Source organism: Haemaphysalis longicornis, unplaced genomic scaffold (assembly GCF_048455015.1).
Source record: "Haemaphysalis longicornis isolate Haplotype H1 unplaced genomic scaffold, Haemaphysalis longicornis Haplotype H1 scaffold_5, whole genome shotgun sequence".
Taxonomy (NCBI): Eukaryota; Metazoa; Arthropoda; class Arachnida; order Ixodida; family Ixodidae; genus Haemaphysalis; species Haemaphysalis longicornis.
The window spans coordinates 48125853-48143905 of record NW_027526385.1 but is presented as its reverse complement, the minus strand read 5'-3'; the positions used below and the strand labels follow the sequence as shown (position 1 = coordinate 48143905).

General features: G+C 47.7%; 1 protein-coding gene across 1 annotated transcript in view; it reads left to right on the top strand.

The window, feature by feature from the left end:
• Positions 1-4983, top strand: part of LOC144139676 (uncharacterized) — a 75984-nt gene extending 71001 nt beyond the window's left edge. Inside the window, exon 12 of the mRNA XM_077671966.1 lies at positions 4608-4983. The gene's annotated coding sequence lies outside the window, so the exon portion shown is untranslated. The remainder of the gene's footprint in view (positions 1-4607) is intronic.
• Positions 4984-18053: the final 13070 nt, after the last annotated feature.

Genomic DNA, 18053 nt, shown 5'->3' with positions numbered 1-18053 from the left:
CAATGTGTTGTTAATTCGCAGGCATACCTGTCCGCTTGTGAAGGCCTTCAGGGACACTGTCAACAATAAATCCATATCTTCCACTTATTCTAGTTTGAATGGGCAGTTATATACAAACAGCACTGAGACACCAACACTCGCAGTTCTCAAAATTAACGTCACTTTTTCTTGTATACAGAGCCGTTGTGTCCTTTGGTTACTGCTCTAAGAGAACATGAGCTATAAAAAAATGGGGAATCCTAATTTCCACTTTTAAAGTATATTTGATAGCATTTTCATGTTATCTTGAATCTGCTCAACCTTAAACATACGAGGCGGATCGATTGAAGTCGATTAGTGTGGGTTAGCGGGTAGACTGGGGTGAATTAGGTGAGTGAATGAGCTAATGTGAATTAGTGGGACTGGTGTGTTGATTAATTTGGAATAAAGGAATTAGCGGGTCAGTTAAGGCGGATTTGACGGTCGGACCAAACATGATATCTTGGGGTCTTTGGCATTTAGAAATTTTGCAGCGTTCTCCTTCTCGACAAATCAGGAAATTTTGTCACGCACAAAGCATCCGCAAAGTTATGTGACGACGCCTGAATGCTATAAAAGTCTTTCTTTATGCCCGTATTGCGCTATTAGGTTTTTGCTATATTAACATTGACATCTCGGACTAAAGTTACAAACTAATTGCTTAATGCATATTTTATATTCATTAAATGGTTTTCGAAACGTGTGTATATATGAGGGGAGACAGTTGGAAAGAAACTAAACTGCAAGAAAAAAAGGAAGGGACGAATTACTGGTTTGATGCAAAGACGCCCGATAGCATTCTTTAATACCTTCTCTTTGTGTTACCGTTCTGCAGCCTCCCACACGTGTAGCATCTCAACCCCCGAACACAGCCCCCTCTAAGCTGAGGAAGCGGCGATAGCACGTGCGCTTAGCCAAAGCGGCGCCAAAACTCTCATAACAGACTTTTAGCAGACATGGCCCAACTTTGCCAACGGTCGATTGCATGTTACAACACTTCCGATGATAAATTAGAGACCACCAACGTGACCAGTCACGACTGTATGAGCACCAGCTCATACTGGCATCCCCGGCAAACAAGATCACCAACCTCGTGGGTCGAGATTTGACTCGCTTAGCCAGCGCTGATGAAGCCCGGCCCGAGTGCATGCATCCTGCAGTCATAGACCAGGAAGTTACTCAGCACTATGGCCTCTTCCATAGAACGTATTCCTCCCAGCACAAATTGCTACCGATTAACCAGGAAAGATTACTCCGCACCCTGCGGGCATACACCTTCCCACACAACACCAGACTTCACCTCTTTGACGGGACACAACTCTCTCCATTTTGTTGCTTCTGTGGAGAGCCTGGGAACATCATACACATAGTAGGCGGCTGCGACAAGTGTGCCGTAGATCCATCCAACCTCCACGTTTTCATAGAGAATTGGGAGACAGCCATGGCCAGCTCCGGCCTGGAAGATCAGTTGCTCTTGATGGAAACGGCTGTCGATTCAGCCCCCTCGAATGAGGTCGCCTCTCTGAAACTTTGCCTCGATTGAATTAAACTTCATTCTCTCTCTCTCTCTCTCTCTCTCTCTCTCTCTCTCTCTCTACAAGTGATCATTACTGTTGCTTGTGACTTCACTTGGCTATAGAGCCCAATTGCTGTCACCAGTCGCTGAAGGGCCATTAGCAAGTTCCTATCTCCGGTGCTTCCCTATCCAATGCCGTCCTATACACGCCGTCTAATGAGTCTTTGTATCCATTCTTTCTTTCTAACAGTTCTATTAGCAGATAAAAGAGGAGCAGAAGGAAATTTCTCTAAATGCCACCTCCCACGCTTGGCAGTCTGCGCCACATACTCGTCACACTACCATAGAAAACATTTAGCAGGTGCAGTTAAAGGAGCTCTTCGACACTTTAGATAAACTCGCCGCGGTGGCTCAGTGGCTAAGGCGTTGCTGCTGAGCACACAGACGCGATTTAGATTCCCGGCCGCGGCGGCCACTTTTCTGATTGATTGATTGTAGGGTTTAATGCGCCGACGCAACGCAGACGATGAGGCGCGCCGTAGTGGAGGGCTCCGGATTAATTTTGACCACCTGGGGATCTTTATCGTGCGCCGAAATCTCGTACACACGGGCGTTTTTGCTTTTCGCCTCCATCAGAAAAGCGGCCGCCGCGGCCGGGAATCGAACCCGCGACCTCGTGCTCAGCAGCGCAACGCCTTAGCCACTGAGCCACCGCAGTGGGTGGCCACTTTTCTGATGGAAGCGAAAAGCGAAAACGTTCGCGTGTCCGAAATTTCGGCGCACGTAAAGATCCCCAGGTGGTCAAAATTATTCCGGAGCCCTTCATTATGGCGCGCCTCGCCGTCGGTGTTGCGCGGGCGCGTTAAACCCAACAATAAATAAATAAATAAATAAACAAATAAATAAATAAATAAATAAATAAATAAATAAATAAAAAAGCAGTAAATAAATAAATCAACACTTTCCATAAACGCTTTCACTCTTCTTCGCATCTGGAAGCCCTGTGAAAACTATAGCTATTGCCAGCACAGAGCAACAGTGCGTGATTTGCTCGTCGCTGCGGACACACCTTCCGTTTCTGCTTCGCTTTTGTGGCTTTTTTTTTAAGTGGCTATCAAATGCGCTCTATTCTGCAACTTAAGGAAAGCCGGCAAACAGCCGCTACACCACTGTAATGACGTCATTCAGCGGTCGAAGAATGCGAAGACCGGGAAGGAGAGAAAAATATTTTGAGCAAGTTTCTAAGTTATCTGACGAGGAGGTAGCAGCAATTTTTGGCGGAGGCACATTGCGACCCCATAATCTAATGTGTTGGTTGGCTACTTTCTGCAAGCACTCAAGATTTAGAAAAAAGTTGAAAAAAGTGTTGCAGGGTCGCATTAGTTTGGCGCATTAGTTTGGCGAAGACAAAATATTTGGACAAAGAAACCTTCATTATGACTGTTTTTATGCCGACTTTATAAGGAAACGAAAAACGAGCAAAAAAAAAATTAACAGAAAAATCACGCCTGCTTTTTTTCTTCGAACCCGTTTGAACCAGTTTGAACCGGTTCGAACCGGTTCGAACCGGAACGGAATGGTGCTCTGGAACTGAACCCGAACCGAACCCGAAAGGCTTGAACCCGAACCCGAACCGAACCCGAAAAAATTCCGGTTCGACACCCTGGTACGGAGTCCTCACCGTCTTCAACAGATCGGAAACAAGCATGGATGCAAGCGAATAACGGCGAACCCAGCGAACCGAGCAAGTGCGGCCAGCAAGTGGCGCTTTCGGCTCCAACGGCATGCATGCGTGGAGCTGGTCCACTCTGCCACGGCCGGTACGCGCCCGCGCCAAAGCGACACCCGCGCCACCGCTGCGCGCCGATGTATTGCGGAAAAGCCTGCCGCATGCATAATGACAGCGGAAAATCCCGCGATGGAGATTTCGACATATCCATTGTGAGCAAAATCACGTTCGATATAAAAAGTTTCAAACCCATGTAATTTTCACCAGAATTATACAAGGGTTCGATATAGGAAATAATTCGATATATCCGTGTTCGATATAAGTGGGCTTTACTGTATATACATGAAATAAATGCTACCGTCATACCATTCAAATTTACAATCTATTATCCGAAAAGATCAAGGCTCACCAACAACCAAACATTTTATGCATATTCAAACCGCACGTGTGCTGACAAGAACAAAACGCAACACGTTTTATCAACCCTGATTCAAAAAGGCATACTCAGTGTCAGACAGCAAGACCGCTGGTTGGCTCACACATTCATTCCCTTCTTTCTTTATACGGAAGGCTTCTATTATATCTCTTGTTAACCGTTTTTTGTGTTTATCAAAAATTAACGTGTCACGCATTTTTGGGCTGCACTTACATACAGTCTCTGCAATGAACGGCTAAATGTGAATACGGTGACCCTTTTAGCGAGCTCTGATGTTCGCGAAGGCGTACGTTCAGGCAGCGGCCGGTCTGCTTTTTTTTTTTTTCAGAGATAATGTTTTTTTTTCGTAATAAATTTTCAGTTGCTAGTAGCGCTTTGTCCCCTGTGCTTGGTTTTGTCCTCGTCATTGTAGCGCTTTTCCCACCATGAACATTTACCAACAAGCCCAGCTCGCAGTTCTTCTAAATATGGAGCTCACTAAGCCGGACATGATATTTTGACATGGTTTTGTCCGTTGCATCTTATGCTCAAGCCGTACGTTCATGGTCCTGTTAACCCACTCTTCAACTGGAACTTTTCTTTGGTGCCCAGACTCACCTGCGAAGGTGACAGTAATTCTTTGTGTATCCAAGCTCCTGCAAAGCGCCAAATTTTGTCGTAGTTCAGCGATACATCCGTGTATGGGCGACTACATTTTTTGACGTCGTAGTAAAGTGACCTGAAACAGGAGTGAGGTGTCCCGAAGTCCTGACCAGGGCTTACAAATACACCTCAGGTTGGTTATCTTCACCTGTGCTAATCTTTTTTGCAATTAACTTGCACCTCAATGTCCTATATTGTATGCGGGTCGCCGCGTTGTGCTATGTTCATTTCCCGCACGTATTTTGAGCGGTCCTTTTTTTTTTCAGGTGCTCAAGTTTAATCTTGGATTGGAAACTTGGATTTCTGGCTGCCGACTGCGCCCCGACGGTTTTCCTGCTTGCAAAAGCCACTTTATTATCTGTTTCTTTTGATACAGTACTAGCAAAGTTATACTTCATTTTACTTACTCTACTTATTGACTTATCCCTGCTTCGCTTATTTTTATCCGTATGACTTGAGCAGCAGAAGACTGGAGAAATGACTGTTACTTGCATAGGCTCTGGTTGCACTTGCACAGCAAAGTGCGCTAACGTCGTACATATTTGTGACAGTTATGGAGTTTATTGAATAATTAAGCCTGAATTGATAGTAGTCCAAATCTGTGAACTTTTGTGACTGGTAATAATTATGTGTAAGTAAATAATAAACAGTTAATTGAACATTTTTAAGGACCCACTGGTTTTGCTACAGGATGTTTGAGACGAGTCAGCTGAGGTTTCTGACTTGTTACCTTAAGCCTGCCTATGCCAGAGCCCCTGGACAGTATTGCGTTTGCAGGTTGACTTCTACTTCAGTTGACATTGACCGCACGATTTCACCTGGAGCTGAGGTCGGGGTCATCAGGTCGCTATCGGCTGAGCAAACGAGGTTGGAGGTTTGAATAACCTGACCCGATGAGATCCCCGGGAGGCTTACCAAGGGTTAAAATATAACAGATAAACATGCATCAACTGTTCCTTTTGAACGCATTCCTTCTTGCGATTTTATGGGGCTAGAAAAAATCAAACATGCTTCAACGAACCCTTCGAACCGAGGCGTAGCTGGTTATGGCCTTTTTAAAGCATTGTAACGAGAAAAATATCGCTAACGCTCCGGAGGGCGGAGCGAGTAGTACTAAACAGAAAATGGACATGGATGCATGTCTGCAATCATGGATGGATGGATGGATGGATGGACGGACGGACGGGAGGATGGATGGATGGATGGATGGATGGATGGATGGATGGATGGATGGATGGATGGATGGATGGATGGATGGATGGATGGATGGATGGATGGATGGATGGATGGATGGATGGATGGACTGCCACGAAGAGAGCAGCCTGGGTCGCTGGTGGCTGTTGCGCTTTACCCGCCGCGGTGGCTCAGTGGCTAAGGCGTTGCGCTGCTGAGCATGAGGTCGCGGGCTCGATTCCCGACCGCGGCGGTGGATTTTCTGATGGAGGCGGAAAGCGAAAATGCCCGTGTGTACGAGATATCGGCGCACATTAAAGATCCCCAGGTGGTCCAAATTAATCCGGAGCCTTCCACTACGGCGCGCCTCATCGCCTGCGTTGCGTCGGTGCGTTAAACCCTACAATAAATCAATCTCTTCCTGGAAAGGTAGGTATGGTGTGTTGTGTTGGCATGCATTACAGAGTATTGAAACTCGCACGAAACGGAAAATTTAGCTGTTAGTTTTTGTCACTACACCACTGCAAATATGTACCGGTAGGCGTGTTTTCCACGATTTGGTAGCCCTAACATCTAGTAAAACGACGTGATAAGCAACGTCGTTTACCAGTCAAGTTTTCGGTACCTATTAATACCAAAACGTAAGTCTGGGCCTAATGTCAGAAAACTCTCGGATGTGGGATATTACAACTCGTCATAAATCAAGCTGTAGGTACCTGTAGCCTCATTATACGTGAAAGCGTAACGTTGGAACTAATCTCAGAATCACTCGAAATGGCTTTGCCATGACAACCCCTGGTGGTGTGTGTCATCCACAAGAGGGAATTGTTGGTATGATGGCAGAGAATATAGAAGATGGAGAATGATAAACATTACGAAAATATGAAACATGAGTTAAAACGCGGACAACCATGCATAGTGGAGGGCTACGGAATAATTGGTGGCTCCTAATGATCTATAACGTGCACTCAAATGTAGACACACTGAAGCTTTTGCGTCTCCTACGTTACCCTACGCAGTCACCAACCGCAACTTCGTGCTCAGTAGCGCAGTCAGTACCTTGGTCACTGAGCTGCCGATAAGTTGCAGTAAATTAACCATAATGTGGAGATGTGCTTAGTAAATTAAACATTGTGGAGATGTGCGCAGATAATCACTGTGGTTCTCTTGAACCGGAGTGTCCGAGTATTTCTCTATTACATCACCGCTGGCGTCGTGTAGCTTAAATTTTAATGTTTTTCAATAGTTCGTATTGTTCTTCGGTTAAAAATCGTCTTCCAGGGCTGGTATGGAGTGGAGGGAGTGACCGAAGTCTGGCTCCTTCAAATTATACAAAATTGCATTTGGCCTTCTTCACCCCTCTAAAAAAAATGGGCATATAAAGACCCGAAGAAACAAAAATGAAAAATATTACGACGTGGCAGCAGATAGAGAGAGAGAGATGAAACTTTATTAGGCAGCTCAAGTCCCAGCCGCGGAGTTATCCGTCCACGGAGGAAGGGGGTGTTTCACGGTCCTCCGGCGGTGGTGGGCTTGGCGGAGGTGCACAAAGAGTTTTAATGTGGGCAGCCAAGAGGGTCCACAGGGCTGCCCGTAGGGTTTCAGGGGGAGCGGCCCAGCTAGACCACGAATAGGGAATATCAGGGGGGAAGGGTTGGTGGAAAGAAATGTGGAAGACGAGGTCGCCCGTACACAGCGCCAATATGTATGTTCATTGTCCGGATAGCCACCGCATACCTGACAGTGCGGACGGCCTGGTGACTTTTGTATGTAGTGGAAGAACAGATCACAGGGGAGGGACAATGTCTGCACCTGTGTAATATATGTAGCGTGTCTCCGTGACATGAATTTAGATGGGGAGGGAAGTACCATCCTTGCTTTGCGGAGGTTGCCGAGATGTTCGCGGCGCCTTTTATGGTGCATTGCTCTATCCTCTTTTGGATTGTATTCCTCAGGCCACGGCTGAGGGCTGCCCGGGAAATGAGCGTCGCGGGCCAGAGCGTGAGCTCGTTCATTACCCTCTATGCCTTGGTGGCCAGGGATCCATTCGAGGAAAACGTGGCGTTAGGCGGAAATTCCGAGTATATATGCGCAAAGGCTGCCCTTTCCTTTTAGTGGTTCCACTTTGCGCACAACTTTCTACTGGTTTCTTGGTTCCGTTGGTCGACTGAACACAAGCTGAACGTATCTGCATTTTGAAAATTCCGTTTCCGATGCGTAAATGCTTAATTTCGCGTGTAAGCTCTGTAGGACGATTTTTTTATGTCCTAAAGCTCATACCTCTAGATTACGCAGAAGTGTAAATTGCAAAAAAAAATCCGCCTTTAGTAAAACATGTGCATTATACACAATCAAGAGCACCAGATAAACTTGGTACCGAAGGCTTGAAGAAGCTCTGAGCCTATATGGTCAAGATATTTGCCTTTTGGGCTTCCTACGTTATAAGAAGTTTAAAGTGGGAACAAATTGGAGACTAAATGCACAATATCTGTTGTATCTGTTGTAGTCCATTTTCTTTCCTTTTTCTAGCGTGTATTTCACGGCTGAGGCTGGTCATCGTATGCTTTCAGTTAAATGTATGAGGTTAAGCTAGAGTGCAAAACGTTTGCAAAAATAATCGCAGATGGTTGGTGCACACTATAACGCATCTTTAGACCCGTCGGAGCCTTAGAAAGTACCATACACACCAGAAACAGCACGGTAGCGGAAGAGTGCGCAATAGCAGTCACTGTCACCAATCTCCCTTCAGGGAACACAATAAATATATCAGACTCCCAAGATGTATTTCCACCAGACCAACCCAAACCAGACAAGAAAGAAAGCATTCCACTCACACACACATCCTACAACACTGCCGACTCTCCCGTAAGACACTTCCTCCGCTACATGCTCAACTCACCCGTGAAGAAGCCGCTGCATGGTGTCAGACACAGACAAACCCGTTCCCTAGCCTCTCGCTCCGCGCACGTTCTACCCAACCGGGTCGCGAAACAGATGCCCATCCTGCGGAGGAAACCCAAACCTGTATCACTCCACATGGAAATGCCCCAAACCCCCGAACCTATTGGCGGTGAGATGTTTCAGTGGCGCCCCCTGGCTCTGACGTCAGCTTAGGGACTCGCGCCGATGTCGCCTGCAACACTCACTCCATTTGTGAGGGGCAGCAGTGCCTCTGCTAGAAATCGCCCGCTTTGATGCTATAGTACCAACAGCGTATTTCCAGTCATTCAGTTGTTTTGTCAGCTTCTCAACCGTCTTTATAATTTAAAACTGTATTCCGCACAAGTTTCAACACACAAGGTGAGAGAGAACACCTTTTCATCGGCCAAAAGATCGTGTGTAACTCGTCCTTTCTAGCTTATTTGCGAGGCTCAGTACTCAGAGCTTCTCCGTAGGTATTCAACATGCGTAGGCTTCCCTAAAGCATTTTTGAGATGCTTTTAGTAAGACTCAACAGTCTTCAATGCTACGCACTAAGCAGCACGTCCCTACACGCGCATCGCACAGCAGGAAATAAAACGGCTGTCTTCTATTACTTCCGAAGTTGTTCACTTTCATCATATAATTGTTTCTTTCTGTGTCCAAGGCATTAATTTTTCTGCACCATCACAAGTGCCTTATTAGGTGGTCTGGGGATGTTTGGGAGGCTCACAAAGTTCGTGTGGATATACTCTTAAAGCTGTAAGGCTGTATACAGTACCTTGTTCAGAAATGGGCTTTCGTTATGGCTGGGTGCAAGAAGGTTCATATGCGCAGCATGCGTTGTTTATTCGCGTGCAAATGCAATGACAAGGTTTGTGCTACGCCACTGCAAGACGGCGCAGACAACATTGTCCACAGTAGTCAAAGGCAGCTTTTCTGCACCGAATTTCGTGTTGAAGGCTTGAAATACGCGCTAACGAACGCAACAAATAGTATACGTGCCGGTTTTAAGTATGATTGATTGTAGGGTTTAGCGCACCGATGCAACGCAGGCGATGAGGCGCTCGGCAATGGAGGGCTCCGGATTTATTTTGACACCTGGGGACCTTTAGTGTGCACCGAAATCTCGTACACACGGGCATTTTTGCTTTTCGCCTTCATCAGAAAAACGGCCACCGCGGCCGGGAATCGAACCCTCTTCATCGTGCTCAGCAGCACAACCGGTTTTCAGTATGAAGAGAATCAAAACCGACGAATATTTCCAAGCAGCTCTTTATTGTTTTCCACCCCATCAGGAGTAACGAACAAATCCTGGCCTACCCGGGATGACGTTCCATGAATTGAAGAAAATTACTCTTACTCATGTCCTGGAGTGAGGATCCCTCCCACTGGCCATCTCGATTTTACTGATAAAGTTTTCTACTTCTACCTCACCTCCCTCCTCCTCTTGAGTGCAGTTTTACTATACCGCATATCTGAACATCGGGAAGATATGGTTGTGGGAAATGTACTGAAATATCCCTCTAGGTCAAAACAAACACAGTATCACTGCATGTTAACCGCCCAGGTTACTCGTCTTCCTCAATAACCAGGGGGGTAAAGCGAGCTCCGAGACCATACGAATCGTGGGCGCTGGCATTATACAATTCCCATGGTTGCAAGATCAATTGTATTCATCCCTCTAAAAAGTTGTTCTGTAATTATTTAACTAAAACAAAGAACTAAAGCAAAATAGTTACAAATAATTGCTTCAGTAATTAAAGGGGTCCTGAAATACCTTCCGCCTATGCATAGATGTACATGTAACCAAATAAAGCAATGTATTAACAACGTCCTTCCGCAAGAATTTTGTTAAAGCGATGAGTATTAGGTGAGAAATCGTAAATCAAAAACCGCGCATTATCGTCGCTCCGCGTTTCCTCCTCCTTTCGACTTACTCTCCGCTGTTGACGGCGCGCGAGCCTTGCCTCCCATGATGCTGCGCTCCTCAGCGGTGACGTACTTCCGCTATTGTGCTGCTCACACTGCCGTCTGCTACGGGCAAGCTTTGTTGTCACCATGAATCCCGCACGCCGCTCAAGGCTGGAAAAGCGAACGAAAAATCTGGCCGCATGTGTGCGGCGGCCTGGCCTTGCCCTTTCGCGGTGTACGTTGGGGCAGTTGCTATCGGCGGCACGTGACTTTTTATCGGTGGTGAACTCGCAGCCGCACGGGGAGGATCGTGCGCTCGTTCTCTTTGATGCACCGCGCACTGTTTATCCAAAAAGCGCCGTATCAGATGTGGCCCCGCTGGTCCCGGGTCTTATTTTGCGGCGGTGGTAATTCCTGCCGGCGGCATGTGAAAAAGACGTTTTAAACCGATACAGAAGTAACAGAACGCGTGCACAAAACGCTTCAATCATGTGACCAGTTCAGCTTGGGGCGACGCGTGGTGGAGAGCGGCAACGTTGGCAAAACATGCTCCGCCGCGGCTCTGAGCTTCATAGCGCTGGAGCGAGCGCCATTTCTTTGACAATCTCAAACATCGGTTGCCTTGGCAACAAGGCACAAACCACTCTAGAAGTCCGTTACGGTTACGTGATCCCGGTTTAGCTCGGTGCCCCACCTCGCGACATGTGGGCACTGCAGGCGTACCACTCACTCCCATTGGGAAGTGCGAGATGCGTTTGTCATTACAGGAGGCGATGTGTGTGTGTGTGTGAAATGCGACGTTGTGCTTCTGCGGGTGGATAGTGCTTCCCATTTTCTGGATTATCTTTCTCGAGCGACGTACGACTCGACCTCGCATGGAGTATGTGCAGTGTGCATGGCTAAAAGCCATCTCGGCTTGTGCGCCAGAGTTAAGTGACTTGCTGTTCGTCCCCGCAAACCGCGCGCGAGGTGAGTGCCGAATTTACGACGGGCAGGAGGAGGCAACCCCTCGTCTCTCAATCGCGGTTCAGACTTGCAACGCATGTTGTGACGTTGTGTTCGTTCGAAACGCATCTCTGGATTGTTTTGAAGTTGAATAAAATGTGTGCGTCAGACCGGGGCATTCGGCTCAGGGAGTTCGCTGCGATTGCACGAAAGAAGTGCCACGAGTCTTCAATGCATTTATAGAATGTACTCAGGTAAGAGAATATCCATGTCGTGTTATGGCCGTGATGCATTCAATACAAACGGTTAAGCGTTTGTTTACACTTGTTTCGTTTGTCGTAAAATGCCCAAACACTCCGGCACTCCGCTGGCAGATCAGCCGGCGAGGCGACGCTGAGCAGACGACTCATCTCTTTGCCGGAAGTGCGTGAAAAAGCCGCCCAATAGCACGATGTCTAGCTCATGACGAACATCTGGGAATCGATGACGTAGACATATGAAGATGGCGGCGTCCAAAAACACGAAGGGAAGGGTGAGGAAAAAGCGACAAACTTTGCAACAAAAGTGTGAGCTTTTCGCTGCGCGTAAAAGAGGAATACTTGGCACAGAGGACGTTGACGACCCAATCTAACGGTTGCGCTAGTTCATTTAGTGTGCTCAAAATGCCTTTCAGGGCCCCTTTAAAACTAGCTATATAAAAAATTTTAGTGTAATTATACAGGCTCTAATTAGCGAAGAAAGAGTAAGCGCGTAGTTCAGTTTTGGTTTCGATTTTCTTTAAGTGTGTTAGGAAGTGGCCAGGCCCTTTCGCCTGACTTGCGCAGTGTGTTTGTACAGAATCCAGCTCAGATATTCGTGCGTGCAAAACGTGTACAACTGGTACAACTCGGATGCACGCGCTGAGCAAGTGCCTCCCCGGGCGCTTGCGAGGCTGTCATTCGTTTCTTCACGTTAAGCACCCTATCTATTGCCCCTGAACTGACGCCGGAACAGCGATTCCGATCTGACGTTGACTACCGCAAGTTCACTACAGTCTACGGAGCGGCAGCCAGCTATCGTTCCCGTTGGAATAGAAATGAAAGGAGCTTTTATAATCGTTCGGTTCCAGTTGTTTTATTCATGGAACTTCTTACAGCTCTCCGTGCTTCGAACTTTCGCGCAAGCGTTCGTGACGGTAGAACGAAAAAATAGGTAACGGTGCGGTTTCTTTTTTAATCATTCACAATACGTCAATAAGTCAATGTTCTCTCCTCGCGCGCTCTGTGCGGCAAATTACTGCCCATTAAGTCCCGCAAGCTCTCTCTTTGAAGTGGTGGAAAGCAGCTAGAATTAGACGAATACAGACAGAAAAAAACAAAAACGGGACACGCCGCTGACTGTATTTCGCATACTCCCGCATACTCCCTTGGCGTGCATTCTGCCACTCCGTTGGCCTGCGATCGACCGCGCTCTCTCGTTCCTGTGCTTCAAAGGGCCGCGACTCACCGGCAATATCAGCGTTGGCCCATGCGATAACGTTTTCTTTTTTTTGTGTGTGTCAATAAAGGTTTTACTTTCAGCTAAAGCCACAGTTCACTTCACTTCGTTTGAAAAGCGTTGAGCGACTCGCAAATGGTAACAGAATGGCAAATAAAGCGGCACAGCGCAAAAATGCATGGAGATCATGACGGAGATTCATTTTTCTGTGCGCCCCAGTACGGATCAGCTGATTCTTTGACGTCCTCGCGCATGCGATCAGTCGCATTCGAGCTTGCGCGTAAGTGTTGAGTGAGCGTTGCCACATCTTTCTCAAATAGTCTCAGCACATCTAACTCACACGCTACACAGAGAACACGTCGGTTATCTACCCACAGGAGATAAACTACGCAATGCTGTCGACGTTTAAAATCCTCCTGGCCAGCGGTCCGCCATGTTACAATTATTCCCGGCATGTTTCGCTAGCCGGACGCGGAAACACCGTTTTTAGTAAGCAAAAGCTCAGCTGGCAACCTCCAAATCGTTGTATCATGTCTGCCACTGTGTGTCATACGGTTCCAATGCATTGGCTCAGCGGCGCGCTTTCCCTCGAGTCAGTATATTATCTCTATGTCAATAACTCTCAATACTGGTTAGAAGCCCGGCATACAGGTAACACACGCCTATACACACAGAAGGTTATTGGGAACTCAACCTACATTTTTTGTGTCCCATAGTGAATGTCGACATATTTTCAAGCCATGATAACGTAAAGTTGCAAAGACTGTTTATACAGTCGTATATAAAGACCTTGAATATACGGATAGCGGGAATAGTGGCGCCTTCTGCCAAAACCGATAGCGCCAAAAACCTGGAATTTGTTTTGCTCTTGCATTTTGGCTGTTGTGGGTTATTGATCTCTGGCTGTTGCATTTGTTCGAAAGATTGGTCAACACAGAAATTCACGTCTAGCACCGACTCTTCACGCTCAGAACAGGACCGGCGTCACAGGAATGCGGTGATGCCAGCAATGTTTCTTCCGGAGCGGTTTCAAAAACGATACTAAAATCACGCCTTAAGCTAGTGTATGCGACTGTAAGTCTTTTATTATGATAAAATGTTGCACATACGCAAAATATCGTGCAGAAAAGCATCAAAATTCAACCGATCGAAAAGAGATAACTGGGAGAGCGAGCCCGAGTGAAGCAGACGACAAATGCGGGAATCCCTAAGCCGACGCCGAAGAGGCGCGCTACGCAGCGCCGCCCGTGGTCGCGCTCACCGCCAATACCCAACCCCTCCTCCTCCGGATGGGAAGCCCCTCTTTCCAACTCGAACTTGGACGACCAGCGCCGAATGATCGACCAAGCCAGACGGATCGCAGCAGCAAATGGGCCCTGGACTAAGGCCACCACCCTCTGATAGCTAATTATTCTCCCTTTATGATAAAGTTTTCTTCTACTAATACCCCTACATGTGGTTTTTGTGTGTTTTGTTTAAATATTGTTTTTAAAGTTATTCTCACGAGAACACTCGATTTTAAGTTGACTCAACAAAAAGCGTTTGATAGTGAAAAAGGGTAGGCCTTAATCCTGACAATGAACCAGAATTAATGACACACATTACTAAGATACCATGACTGCACCTTGGAGAGAAAGGGAACCATATCAAAAGCTGAGGCGTAATTTTACTTGTTCAGGTTTGTCGCACACCCAATAATAAGAAAAAATTGCGCGAAGTTTTACTAGAAATCAGTATCACGCAAAAGTTATGAGTGTTTGCGTTTGAAACAATCGCTAAAAATATTAGTTCTGAGAAAGTCAACACGAAAGAATTCGAAGTAGCACATGCATAAGATAAGATAGGGTATTTAGCAAAGAAGCTAAATACCCTAAATTGCAGCTAGCTCTGTCTTCGGTCTTGCTCTTGTCTGATTTAGAGATCACGTGGTGGCTCGAACGCCGGCGGTCGCAGCTCAGCTACGCTCCCGCGTTTTCCCTCCTACAACCGCCACCGCATCTTGCCGCAGCAATACAGCCACGGCCACCGACGCCGAAACACACCGGGACGTCCTGACCAAGTTTCCTTAACCGGTGAGCCCCCGCTTGTTTATGAGTGAAGTGCCAATAATCGACCACGCCTGCACGGCCTGCTAGGCCTAACCAGCGCTTCGGAGAACCCGCGTTGCCTTGGTAACGGTAGCGCGCCCTTTGATGATCGCCCGCCTTGGTCAAGTCATAGAGGTTGTGGTCGAAGGGGAGGACTTCCCCTTACGAAGATGTCATATATGTCCATATATAAAAATTGCCATATATGGCCACGTCAGGAATTGGGCATATGTGGCCATATATGGGTGTTCCATATATGGCCATATATGGCCTTATTTGCCCAATTCCTGACGTGGCCATAAATGGGTGGGCCATACATGGGTAAGCCATATATGGCGCCTAATATTATATGTGGCTATATATGGATTGAGCTTGTGACCTCGTGGATGGCATATATGAGGATGGCATGAGGACTTCCACGAGGACTACTGGCAGCATATACATCGCGCCTACCAGGAAAACATCGAAAAAAGCAGGGCCATCCAAGCCCCCCCGCAAGCAGCAGCCGGCGCACCAGCCGAAGATGCGCCGAGCGAAGAAGCGGACTCCACCGAGAGCCAATCTACCGGAAGGAGACTAGAAAATCGTCTTCCGCCTAAGGGGTGGATTAGCTCTGAAAGCCACCAGCAGCGTTACCATCTCAAATGCGATCTACGCAGCCGCAGGAGTTCCTTACATAAGCGGTGAGCAGGTACGCACACAGCCCATCTCGAACTACTTCGTCATTAGTACCCCCTCCAAAGATAGAGTGATTCTGTTCTCCTCAGTCAAGTTTATCCGCATTAAGGACCAGACCTTCGAACTGTCGAGTCACGTCGCCGCCCCGCCGCGCACAGTGACCGGCGTCGTGTTCAACATTCCCGAGGACGAGTCTCCGGACGACATCACGACAGGATTTAAAGATCACAACCCTGACTTCGACATTCTAAGTTCCAGGAGGACGGGATCCTCCAAATCCATCCAAATTCTTTTTCAAGGCACCGTAGTACCATATCTGTGTCCGGTACCGACAAATGCTACCCCTTCCGCAGGAAAACGGAGGCCTGCCTGCACTGCTGGACAGTAGGCCACCGACCAGACGTGTGTCCAGAGGCTGAGCCTCACTACCATACTTGCGGCATAGTCAACCCGACGGACACGCGTGCACCCCCAAGTGTGTGATCTGCAATGGACAGCACCTGACCGGGGCAGTAGACTGCCCGCGTAGATTCCTGCCCCGACGGAGACTCCCACCATCGTAGCAAGACGGAAGACAGCAACAGCGACAAGAACACCAATCGAGGTCAACGCAGAAGTTAAAGTCAATCCTGAAAAACCCACAAGAATGCCCCGCCTGCCGGAGCGAGAGAGAGGTCGCTCAAAATCTCAATCTCCATCCGGCAATAGGGCCACATTTAAGTCCTCACCGCGGAGCCAATCTCGATCGCGGTCCGGCAACAACCGCAGGCGACAAACTTCCAAGGGGAGGGACAAGATGCCGCTGTCAGGTGAGCTGGGGCAGCGGGGAATCCCACTATTCCTCAAACAACACCCCTCCTCCTCAACTAACCAAATCTCTGCAGAGTTTCCGCTGGAACTAGCTAGTCTTGAAGCAGAAGTTAGATCTCTTACGCAGAGCATCGCGAAACTGTTAGAAGATATTGAAGTCTTACGGGGCCGAAAACAAAGCCCTCCGTGAACTGACCCCCCCCCCCGCCCGGCAGACCCCCCTGGGACAGATGTTATTTCGCCCCCCCCCCCCAAAAAAAAACGCACTGTCGAAACTTCCCTCCCTTAAGAAGTCGAAGATAAACTTACCGACATGGCAGGCACCCTTAAAGGTATTCTAGAAGTGCAAAATAGCAACCAGAAGTCTATCGTAATACTAACACATAGCCAACTGCTAACAGTCCCATCACAGAAATCCTCCTCTCCCCATGTCGAGAGAAACCATAGAGTTAATACTACTGAGAGAAACAGAGGCAAACCGTAGAGTTAAAATCTGGCAGTGGAATTGACGCAGATTTAAACGGAAGCGGCCAGAACTACAGCTACTTGTCCAGTCACTTCAATTTCCTCCCGATGTAATTGCACTGCAAGAAAGTGTAACTAACGTCAAACTGCTACGCTATAAAGCTTCTCGGAACACCGAAAATACCCGCACAGCCATCCTGGTCAAGCGCAACCTACCGCCGACCAGGCAACAATTTGACAGTATCAATCTTTCCCAAAGCAAGTAAAATCTTCATTCTTAATGTACACCGTGGAACCGCGACCATAGATTTAACCTTCTTTTCTCTCACACACACAGGGAAGTAGGACCGCACGCGCTAGTGGTGGTAGGAGATTTTACCACCTGGGGCTACAGATGCAGTAACAAAAAAGGACCGGACCTCTGGGAGCAAATACAGCTACACCACTTTAGCATTCTTACTGAGTCCGGAATAGCCACCAGGATAGGTAACAGCGTAAGTTGAGACTGCCCCATATCTTACCTTCCCACTACATACGAGATGCGAAGGGTGGAACGTTACTGGTTACACCCTCGGCAGTGATCGCTTTATATCGAGACAGTAATTAAGCACACGACGAAAATCAAATACACTCCCAGTCAGGCAACACTAGTCGAGTGGGAAGAATTTCGATTTCTTCGAAACAGCAATGCAGATGACGCTCCAATATCAAACATAGACACGTGGCCGGAACAACTCCTGATGGACATCAAAACCACCACGAACGGACATCCCATCCCTAACCATTGATGCCAGGCTTGCACACCTCTGGGAGGCCTACAAATGCACCCAAGAAGCGCTCGCGCAGACAAAAACACTACCGCAAGCTTACGTTGCGCATGGCTTCACTGGAAAGGGAAATAGCAGCACACGCCACCGAACTCGCGCGATACCAGTGGGACCAAATTTGCGACCAGCTTCAAGGAAATCTAGGGATGAAGAAAACATGGCAGCTTCTCAGACACCTCATCGATCTTAACCGCAGCAAAGCTGAGCAAAGAAACCGTCTAAAACAGGTCATGCATAATTACCCAGGATGCGATACCGAACTCCTTGACAAAATTCGTGACACATATTTGCCCCCGAGTCCTAGTCCCAAGATCCCTAATTACACAGGCCTCCCTAATTCTAAAATAAACCGAGACATCTCGGAAGCGGAGCTCATGGCGGCCATCGCAAAACTTCGCACCAACTCAGCTCTTGCCCC